The following is a 10,144-nucleotide window of genomic DNA, read 5'->3' on the forward strand; positions in this document are numbered from 1 at the left end:
CAGAGTCTTGCTCTGTTGTCCAAGCTGGAGTATAATGGTGCAATCTTGGCTCACTGCAATCTCTGCCTCCTGGGTTCAAGCAATTCTCCTGTCTCAGCCTCCCAAGTAGCTGGGATTACAGGTGCCCACAACCACACCCGGCTAGGTTTTTGTAGTTTTAGTAGAGATGAGGTTTCACCATGTTTACCAGGCTAGTCTTAAACTCCTGACCTCAGGTGATCCATGCTCACGTTGGCTTCCCAAAGTGCTAGGATTATAGGCGTGAGCCACTGCGCCCGGCCTACTATACTTTCTAACAGGAAAGAGGGTCTAGCACTAAACAGCCAACCCTTGAAAATCAAATTAGTTCAACACAGACTTACAGAGGCTCTGATGTGAGCCAGGCTCTGAGCTAAGTTCCAGGGATCTAGAAATGAAGAAGGTGGCCAGGTGCAGTGGCTCATACCTGTAATTCCAACACTTTGGAAAGCTGAGGCAGGAGGATCACTTAAGCCCACGAGTTTGAGACCAGCCTGGGCAATATAATGAAACCCCGTCCCTGAAAAAAAATAAAAATAAAAATAAAAAATAATTAGCCAGGCATGGTTGTTTGAACCTGTAGTCCCAGCTACTTGGAGAGGGGCTGAGGCAGGAGGATCACTTGAGTCTTGGAGATTGAGGCTGCAGTGAGCCATAATCACACCACTGCCCTCCAGCCTATGGAAAGAAAATGTGGGGCACATATGTAATTTAAATTTTTCTAGTGGCTACATTTTAAAAGTTAAGTGTGAAATTAATTTTGATAATATATTTTATTAACCCAGTATATAAAAAGTATTATTTCACCACATAATCAATATGAAAATTAATGACATTTTACATTCCTTTTCTCATACTAAGTATTGGAAATCCTATGTCTGTTTTACATTTCTGCACATCTCAGTTTGGACTAGCCACATTTCAAGTGCTCTGCTACTTTACTGGACAGTATTATCTAGAGAAGCACTGAGAAAAGCACAACATCCTTATTGTTGAGAGGGGCAAGGATTAGGGGAGGTTGATTGGTTGTTGCTACCATTACATTGGAGTAAGTGTAATGCTGTGTTCCCGGGCTTTATCCCTGCACCCAGTGAAATCATGCCTTACACTTCTCAGAGACCCTTAGTTATAAATGTTCTCATATATCAAAGTTTTAGCAAAATGACTAAGATTCCAGTTCATGACAGCCTTTTTCTAGCCTAGCATACAGAAAAGCTACTTGTATCTCCAAGGCCCAGTCTTGTCTGTACCAGATATTTTTAATAGGGCCTGATTCTTCCTGTCTATACCAGATATTTTTAATAGGGCCTGATTCTTCCTGTCTGTACTGGATATTTTTAATAGGGACTGACTTTGTAATGGTTATAGTTATATCAAACCTTTTAAGAATCAATCTAAACAATAAGTGTTTTGCCTTAATTTATTAAGATATTTTTAAAAATTGGAGCCTAGCACAGTGGCCTGGAATCCCAGCTACTGAGGAGGCTGAGGCAGGAGGATTGCTTGACCCCAGGAGTTCAAGGCCAGCATGAGCAAGCTAAATCACAAATTGTGTTCCACAGAATTCTTCTTCCAGGACATGTGGATAAGGCTCTCATATCCCTGCAATCAAATGATTTGGAATGCTAGATTTCCCTCCAGGAAATTCATTCTGCATATTAGCATATGAAGGGCTCTGAGAAGTCCTATATTAACTTTGTTTAATCCAGTCTTTCATATTCACTTGACCATGAAAGACACATACTTCTCAAGACATCTGCAGTATTAACATCTTATGCGACACAGCTGCTCTGTGGAGAAAGGTTTGGAAAACACAGAACTAGAAGATCACTTCAGTTACTTTGCTGACCCTATATTTATATAATGACTGCCTTTCCCACTAGAAGAATAAGGCACAGGACTCCTTTTTCCATCTAAATCAACCGTGGGGATTAGAGAGTGGCTGTTCAGTCTAACAGACCTTGAGAATTGACATTTCTGTGGAAGTACAGTCTTTACAACTACTTAGACTAGAGTCAGTCTGTATTTAAGTGAACCATTGTAGAGAGCAGGATTGGAAGAATGAAGAGTGTGGATTAACTTAAAATACCATGAGATGGTGAAATTGCCGCCCAACACTGGATTATAAAACACTGGAAACTTGTAGTTCTCCATGGCCAAGCCCAGCCATAGTTACATTTGTGATGAGTTTGATCAATCTGAGTGACATATCCAGGGTCCAGCCCAGTAATTAAACAATTCTGTGGTTCGATTATTTTATTATATTAAGGAGAGGGACTCAACAATGGAAAAACCATGCAATGCTGCAGTAACTTATTTCATATCTATTTGGAGCACAGAGCCAAATTCATTCTCTCTCTTTCCTCCTCTCCAATCCTCTCTAGGACCAAAACATCCTCTCTTGTTTCATATGTTGTTTTTTTGCCTCAAGGGTACAGTGTCTTTCAGTAATAGAGAATACAGTGACTTTGCTGCTTTCTAATTTCCATTTTTTCCAGATCCTCTAAGGATTGTAGATGGGTATGTGCAGTTTCTAAGCCCCCAGTGTAGTATTTTTTTCACCTACTTTATGCAGATGCCTCATAAGAGAAAACTCATTCTTTTGTCTCTTTTCCAGTTTTTTATAATGAGCTATGCAACATTTTTTTTATTTAACAGATGAAGCATTACTGAATTACTTATGAACATATTTCTATGCTGAATAAATTTTATTAATGATTTTTAAAAATCACTGTTCAGCCAGTTGGCTTGTCTTATTAATGATTGGTGATAATTCTTTTTTTCAAGCAGATCTTTATGAACTACTGCATATAAGAAGCACATCATAAAGGAAATATGAATCCTTTTGTTGTTAGCCTACACAATATTGATCTGTACTGTTTTGCGTTTCCAAAGTTAAAGGTGTAAAAGCATTCTTTGTTCTTTTGCCTTTGGCAGCACTGGTGGTAATTACAGTGAGCTAATGGCTGGGGGTGTTGCATATTGTGTTTGGGCCTCCATTTCTACACTTACTACCCTGAGTTGTGATTGGGTCTGCCTTGAGGTTGTGAGCAGGAAGCTGTGTTCATCATCTTTTATCCCTGATGCCCCCTGTGGTACTACAGTAAATGTTTGTTGAAAGAATGATAAAGGCATTTTTAGAAAATTAAGTCCAAGCCAACAGAGATTAATAAATTGAGGTATTTTTCACTCTGAAGGTCTCAGAGAACCTGGTCCTAAGGAGCTAAGCTAAGAAACAGGTTCATACCAACAGTAGCCAGCTGTCTAATGTTGGGTAGCTTGTGACCCTTCTTTGTACTTCAATTCTCCATCTGGAAAATGAATGATTAGTAACTTTGCACCCCTCCAAGTAATACTGTAATGATAAAGGGGAGGCATGAGAGCATGGTGAGCTCTTTGGAGGAAAGATATATGTAACACTCAGTCATCATTGTCTTCACTATTATTTTTCTAGGGCATGTAATGTATTCAGTTTATTCCTTGAAGAACACAGAAGAAAGCTAGCTGGAGTAGAGAGTTCATGTTGGTGAGACATGGAAAATGAGACTGGTTAGGCAGAGTGAGCCCAGTTTAGAATACATCTTTTCCAATTCGGGGAACCTATAGGACTTTGTCCTAAAAAATTACCTCTACCCTCTACCTCCACTCCAAGTTCTAAGAGCGTGAAGTGACAGCCTGAGACAACTGGAGACCCATGACTAGGTCTCAGGTGAGCTATCTAAAAATGATTTGTAAGTCACTGGATATAGACAGTGTCTCCCTAAATCCTGCCTTCTCTACCTGTATCTTGCTTCCAGAAGCCTTGGTTTATTGCCCATATGTCATTTAATGCTATTTGAGTATACTGGTTAAGAGCCTGAACTATAGAATCAGACTTTCTGGGCTTGCCCTTTCTAGATGTGTGACCTAGGGCAAGTTCTGTAGCATCTCTGACTCATCTGGAATAATAGGATAATTACAACATTTAACTCATACCCACTTGTGAGATTAAATTAACAAATGTAAAATGCCTAAAATAGTGCCTGGCACATAGGTTTCAATAATTTTAGCTATTAGAATGGTTATTATTATATACTGGGAATTGAGCTGAGCACTATATATATTATCATTCTGTCATCTAGCTATAGATCTGAGACAGGGATTTGGCTAGCATCCAACCACTTGGAGAAGGGGGCCAAACTCCATTGGAGCACAAGCCACATACTTTGTTTTGGGTAAATATTGGGCCTAGATACGGCTTGCTTTCTTTGAGGTCAAACAGGAAAAAAAAAGAAAAACAAACAACAACAACAACAATAAAAAACAGAGATAAATGAAAAATGCTACAGAATAAGGGAGAGGCAACAGTGATTCTCAGAAGACAAGCAGACCTTTAACAATTCCTTACTGTAAGAATGAAGAGAAAAATGTATAAAAAGTTTGGCATCCTTAGTAGGATACAAAAAGACATGAAATAGAAGTAAAAAAAAATTTTTTTTTCTTTTTTTGGAGATGGAATCTCTCACTCTGTCACCCAGGCTGGAGTGCAGTGGCATGATCTCAGCTTACTGAATCCTCTGCCTCCCGGGTTCAAGCAGTTCTCCTGCCTCAACCTCCCGAGTAGCTGGGACTACAGGCGCATGCCGCCATGCCCGGCTAATTTATTGTATTTTAGTAGAGATGGGGTTTCACCATGTTGCCCAGGCTGGTCTCAAACTCCTGAGCTCAAGCAATCCATCTGCCTTGGCCTCCCAAAGTACTAGGATTATAGGCATAAGCCACTGCCCCCAGCCAGAAGTAAAGATCTTGAGAAAGCAGGTTGATACGGGAAAAGGGGGTTGAATAAAAAAGATGGATGATAGAAGGAAGATTGTAAGGAACCTAAAATGTAAAATGTACAGTAAAGGTAGAATTGAGAAGAACTGATACAGTGGGAGACTGGGTGTGGTGGCTCACGCCTATAATCCCAACATGTTGGGAGGCCGAAGCGGGCAGATCACCTTAGGTCAGGGGTTTGAGACCAGCCTGGCCAACATGGTGAAACCCCATTTCTACTAAAAAATAAAAAAATTAGCTGGGTGTGGTGGCTTACGCTTGTAGTCCCAGCTACTCGGGAGGCTGAGGCAGGAGAATCACTTGAACCCGGGAGGCAGAGGTTGCAGTGAGCCACAATCATGCGATTACACTCCAGCCTGGGCACCAGAGTGAGACTCCATCTCCAAAAAAAAAAAAAAAAAAACTGATACAGTGGGAAACTGAATCAGTAGAATGCAGAAGAAAAGAACAAAGAGAAGGAAAGGATGGGAAGCATTCATACTGGGCTTAAAAGTCTTCCGTTTCTCATCTTGCTCCCATATTTCAGTGGGCTGATGTGTTGTAAGATGGCTTTTGCTGCCAAGAGAAGTTTGGACCTGCTCTTCCTGTTGGCTGCCCTTCTTTGGCTCCTTTGTTAGTACCAGAAAATGTGTTTCTTTGTCTACATTCTTCATACTCCATTTCAATAAAATCACTTGTCCAGTGTAATACAACCAAAAGCCATAACTGGTGTGGTTCTGTCCCAGCACTTCCTAAGAATGGCTTAGGTATTTTTACGTGGTGAGAATATTATTAGAAGAGTTAATAAACTAAAACAACTTTTATTCTACAAAGCAGAGCTGTAGACAACAATATAGTGATCATTTTTATTACCTAGAAACTTTGAGAAAATGATTGTACACATCCCTTAAATCTATAACGAATGACCTAAATCTAAGCAAAGACCTAATGGCAAATAGTTGTCATCAAAGTCTTTTTTATTATTATCTGCCTTTAAGAACCTGGTCTTATTGTATTTGTGTTTTGAAATCAGTGCATATAATATGATTTCAATAATATAAACAAAACAACCCATACCAAAACAAGATGAAACCACCACCACCAACAAAACCCAAAAAGATTGTCAGGAACTACTCTAAAATGTTAAAAATGATTATCTTCAGTCACTAGGTAAGATATATAGATAGAGCTTTTTTCTGTATTTTTAAATATTTTCTACATTGAATCTTTTGACTATAAGAAACAGAAAATCTGACTTACGATGGTTTAAATAAATAAGGGCTTATTTTTCTCACAAAACAATAATTGTGAGGCACCTGACATTGGTTCAGAAGTTTAAGAATAATAAGACCAATTTCTCTGCAGTCCTCTTGGCCTTTCTTATAGTCTCGCCTCTTATGCCTCATGGTCACAACATTGCTGCTGAAGCTCCAAACCTCATGACTCGTTCAAATAAGTAAAAGGGAGCTGCTTCTGTATCCCTTTATCAAAAAAGTAGGCTGGGCATGGTGGTTCACACCTGCAATCCCAGCACTTTGGGAGGCCAGGGACAGCAGATCACTTGAGGTCAGGAGTTCGAGAACAGCCTGGCCAACAGGGTGAAACCCAGTCTCTACTAAAAATACAAAAATTAGCGGGGCGTGGTGGCGTATTCCTGTAATCCCAGCTACTCAGGAGGCTGAGGCAGGAGAATCGCTTGAACCCGGGAGGCGGAGATTGCAGTGAGCCAAGATCGTGCCACTGCACTCCAGCCTGAGCAACAGAGCAAGACTCTGTCTCAAACAAAACAAAACAAAACAAAAACAAAAGCTTACTCTAAAATCCCAGAAAAGTTCTACTTTTGTCTGATTGATCACGGTAGTGTCACTTGACTAACCCTAGCTGTAAGAAAGGCTGAGAAGGTAAATACTTGGCTTTCTAGCCCCATAGGCAGAGGCAGGCAGGAGAGGAGGAGGAAGCTGAAAATGAATATTGGGTGCACCAGCCTTCACTGTCTGCCACAAGCATTGTTTTTTAATTTAGTATTTTCATAATAGAAGTTTTTTAAATTTCAATTTTAATTCAATTTTGAATTTGCTATACAATCTCAATAATGCAAAAACATGCACAACAACAACAACAAAAACTAAAAGAAGCAGTATAGTTGTCTGCTCTAGGTCTTGAGACTAGTGATATTCTGCCTTAGCGTCCCCAGTGGTTGCTGTAAGTGATCAGAAGGAGAAAAACTGGGTGGTTTCTTCATTTATATATGCATGGAAGAAGTGGTTGGCTGGAGATAAGCGTGTAGACAAGCAGGTCTGGCAGAATAGTCAGGCAAAGGAACTTACCCTTCCTGATGTATGTAGCAGGGTTGAGGTTCACTGTGAACCAACAAATGTCTTGGGAAGCCCAAGTTCAAGTGATTTTCACAGGTTTCTGTAATCCTGTGAGTCTACAGCTCAAATAAAGAGGTAAATGGGGTTTCAGATTTAAAGTGGATTATGAGAGCTTTCTAGGAAAACATGTTTAAATACCATCTCTGTGATGTGCATAAGTGAGCCAGCCTCAGGAGCCTCCAATTTCCTATGTAAGTTCCTCTCAATTAAACAGAAACAGAAGAAAAACTGAAAGCAGTAAATTGATTCACAATTTTAATCCCATTTTGCTCTTTTCAGTGTTTTTGAAATTGCCCTAACCAAAAGCCCATATACTAATAGAAAAATGAGCGGAATATGTGAATCACTTGTTTTGATAGCATTATGTTAATCTAGCTAGAACACTTCACACAATCAGAGAGTTTGAATTTTCAATCCACTGTGAATTTTTAAAAGGAAACTTTTCAGACCTGATTGCCTTTTTCAATGCAGATTTCATAATTTGCTCTCCAGCCTTGCTAAAACATCCATCTGTCTTTGCAATTGAATTTGCAAGGTAAAATCATTTTAAAGGGCTGTTCTTTTGACCAGCTCTTCTGCTGTTTCTCCCTTTTCCTGCTCATTTTCAGGGTTTTCTATTTGTCTGGGCAGACCATGCTGTCCTGTTATTCTCCCTGGGCTGAAGGCATGATGCTGCTCTGGAGGATGGGCTTTGTCTCTACCCTAGGTTGCACAGTTGAGTTCTGTAGCAGTTACTGTCTCAGACTCTCAGAGAGGCAAAGTAACCCAGGGAAAAATTGTGCTGGGCTGAGAGGTGGTGGGTGTGAGTTCAGGTCCTAGCTCTGAATCTTAGCAATCACATGGCCTCTGTGAGTGTCTTCAAAAGCAGACCCAGCCACCCTGCCTTTGTACTAGACTCAAATAAGATAATGAAGGTCCAGGGGCTTTGAAAGCAGATGAGAGCCCTAAAATGTTAAATTTAATTAAGCTCAACAATATAACAAACATTTTTGAATTTTAGGGTATCTGAGGTATATCCAGGTAGACATATTCAGAAAGCCATTAGATTTATGAGACTACAGCTCAGGAGAGAACTGAGAGCTAGAATTGCCTATTTAAGAGTCACATGCTTGGTACTTTGTGCCATGTTATGAGATCACCAAAAGAGAATTTTGTGTATTATCATTATCATTATTATTATTATTGCTACTACTGGTTTTTATTAGGAAAGGTTCCCCTCTCCCTTATTAATAATCATTGTGAAATTAGGAGGAAGCACATACATGGGTGTCTTTTAATCTGTCTTCTTAATGCATTACATTTCACAGATAAACTGGTGAGGAGGATCAGTCAGTAAATGAGATTTTTAAAGTAAGGTTTTCAGTTTCTCAGTCTTTTGCTTAAATTATTGGATACCAGCCAAAAGACTTCCCAATTAATTAGCTTTGATGATTTATTTTAACAACTTCAGCTGGGTGACAGTATAAAAATGAAGTTGTTTCTTCAGATTATTAATTAGTAGTACCAGAGTATAAAATTACCTCAAAGCATTCAGTGTTACTCAATGTGGTGGTATTGTCGTTTTGGTGTGATGTCTTTTCATTGTGTAGGATTTTCCCACATGGTGAAGGTTGTGTAGTATCCCTGGTCCCGCCCACAACTTGCCAGTGTGGTCTCCCAGATATTTTGACAATCCCCCACCACAAAATACCCCCACCACATTTGCAAAGGCCACGTCAGGGCACTTCCTCCCCTACCTACACACTCTGGTACTCTTAAGGAAATGGGTTCCATCTCTATACAAGCAGAGCTTCACTATAATATTCTCAGAGTCCATAATTTTGCACTGTCCTTAGGTGAGATGATCTGGTGTTAAGTTCCCTTTGATACTTACTTAGGAAATATGATGGCATCTAAGACTTACAGTGAGTTGTACTCTAGCAACAATAATGCTAGAGGGAGTGGCAGATTTTGTTAATTGTAATATTGAGGACTATGGTAGTTGAAGATGTTTGGAATAATACCAATGCCCTAGAAACTGTTTCATTTGATCTTCATAATAGCCTTCTGAGGTAGATGAAAACGTGAGGCCAGGAGAAGTAGTAATAGTAACTTTCTTAAGAGAACATGACATGAAGTAGTAGAGCCGGGAATAGGGATCTTCTGATTCTGCTCACAGTGCCTTTCCACCATAAAGCACTGTCCCACATAACTGGCAATTCTGAATTATTAAATCTGGTAGAATAAGACCCATGAAACAAATTGTAGAGCTTAGGCAGCAATGTTGAGAAATGGCAGGCTTAGGGGATACACCAATTACCAAGGCAAAGTCAGCTGAGCATGCAACAGATATAAAATTTTTGTATTGCTTGTTTGTTTATAACTTGTTTCATTCAAAAAGGATTTATTTAACTTGTAATAACAAATGATGATATAATAAAAATAGAAAATCAAGATCAAAGAGCCCAAACATGCAGCATATAAGGGCTAATATAGTTGTTATAGTAGAGTTTCATATTTAAGTCAGAGCTTCTTGGTGGCTGAAACAAAGAAAGAAATATAGTCATGTGTCATTTAACAATAGGGATACATTCTGAGATGCATCATTAGGAAATTTTTTTCATTGCGTGAACATCAGAGTGCACTTACACAAACCTGGATGGGATAGCCTACTACACACCTAGGCTATGTGGTACATAGCTGACTGCTCCTAGGCTACAAACTTGTATAGGAGGGTACTGTACTGAAATGTTTAACACAATGATAAATATTTGTGTATCTAAACATAGAGAAGGTATGCTTTATGGTATTATAATCTGATGGAACCCCTGTTGTATCTACAGTCTGTCATTGCCTGAGTGTCTGTCATTGACTATACATAATTCTTTTTTATTTTTTCTTTTTCTTTTTTTGAGATGGAGTCTCGCTCTGTCGCCCAGGCTGGAGTGCAGTGGCCGGATCTCAGCTCACTGCAAGCT

The 10,144-nt window shown here is 39.5% G+C and overlaps 1 protein-coding gene across 1 annotated transcript in view; it reads left to right on the forward strand.

Annotated features, from left to right (window-relative positions):
- Positions 1-10,144, forward strand: part of TTC28 (tetratricopeptide repeat domain 28) — a 720,135-nt gene that overhangs the window by 579,887 nt on the left and 130,104 nt on the right. The gene's annotated exons all lie outside the window — the stretch shown is intronic.

This window comes from Colobus angolensis, unplaced genomic scaffold, assembly GCF_000951035.1.
Source record: "Colobus angolensis palliatus isolate OR3802 unplaced genomic scaffold, Cang.pa_1.0 Scaffold139, whole genome shotgun sequence".
Taxonomy (NCBI): domain Eukaryota; kingdom Metazoa; phylum Chordata; class Mammalia; order Primates; family Cercopithecidae; genus Colobus; species Colobus angolensis.